The sequence below is a fragment of the Alligator sinensis genome, unplaced genomic scaffold, assembly GCF_000455745.1.
Source record: "Alligator sinensis unplaced genomic scaffold, ASM45574v1 scaffold149_1, whole genome shotgun sequence".
Taxonomy (NCBI): Eukaryota; Metazoa; Chordata; order Crocodylia; family Alligatoridae; genus Alligator; species Alligator sinensis.
Genome location: NW_005842823.1, coordinates 421,129 through 422,117, shown reverse-complemented (window position 1 = coordinate 422,117; position 989 = coordinate 421,129). Strand labels below are relative to the sequence as shown.

The window sequence follows — 989 nt, the reverse complement described above, 5'->3', positions numbered from 1 at the left end:
CGGGGCCGCCCCCAGGTGGCTGCAGCTGCGCTTCCAGAGCGACCTGGACCACGAGGACGGGCTGCGGGTGCTGGAGCTGAGCGCCCTGGAGGGCCGGGCCAGGCAGCCCGGGGGAGGTGCGGGGCTGCCCCCCCTGCCCCCACCCTGCCGGCACCCAAGGGAGGTGGTCTCTGATCCCCAGGGCTTCCCACAGGTGCAGATGCCCCTGGGGACGGTGCCACCATCGCGCTGCTGCTCTGCGTGGCCCTCCTGATCCAGCACCGCCAGCACCTGCTCTGCTGCCGGGGCCCCCACGACCTGGTCCTCTTCGCCCAGAGGTGGGGGCCGGGCCTGGGCAGGGGGCAAAGGTCAACCGTGGGGCTGGCCTGGTTGGCTGAACCCTGGGTCCCCTCCCCGCTGGGGGCCTTGGGTGGAGCAAGGCTGGGGGGTCTCATGCACTGTGTCCCTGCAGGCTGCAGGGGGAGGTGGCGCTGGAGGCGCTGGGCCGGGAACTGGGCCCACTGGAGCCGCTGGGCGAGTTGCAATGAAGCTCTGCTGTGCCGGGAGCGGGATCCGTCCATGTCTGGGCGGCCACAAGCCCCTTTCCCCCCCATTTGCCAGCCTTGAGCCACTGGGGGGTGGGGGAAGTGGGTGAGCCCTGGGGGCTGCAGGTTGGGCGTGAGGGGCACTGGTGGTCAGGGGAGAGGAGCCATCAGGTCCAGACAGTTCACACAATGGCAGGATCTGGATCGGGCCCAGGCTGCCTGCAGCAGGGGGCACTCGGGGCAGGCCTGCGCGTACCAGTGATGGGGGGATTAAAGAACCCAGGCATCATCCCCTCCCACCCCCCCAGCAGGGGACAGGCAATGAGCACAGGCCGCAGATGGAAAAGTCACCGTTTATTGCCCCGGGGGGGGGCAGGGGGGCCTCACACGTCAGTTTTATGGACAGGAAAAAATTCCCCTAGTTTAAAAACACCTATGTTAAAAAAACAGCAAGGGCAGGGGATG

The 989-nt window shown here is 67.9% G+C and overlaps 1 long non-coding RNA gene across 1 annotated transcript; it reads left to right on the top strand.

The window, feature by feature from the left end:
- The first annotated feature begins 1 nt into the window (after position 1).
- On the top strand, positions 2-983 carry LOC112547947. The gene is made up of 3 exons (XR_003091743.1): positions 2-116; positions 194-317; positions 452-983. It is a non-coding gene; the product is annotated as an uncharacterized LOC112547947 (long non-coding RNA).
- Positions 984-989: the final 6 nt, after the last annotated feature.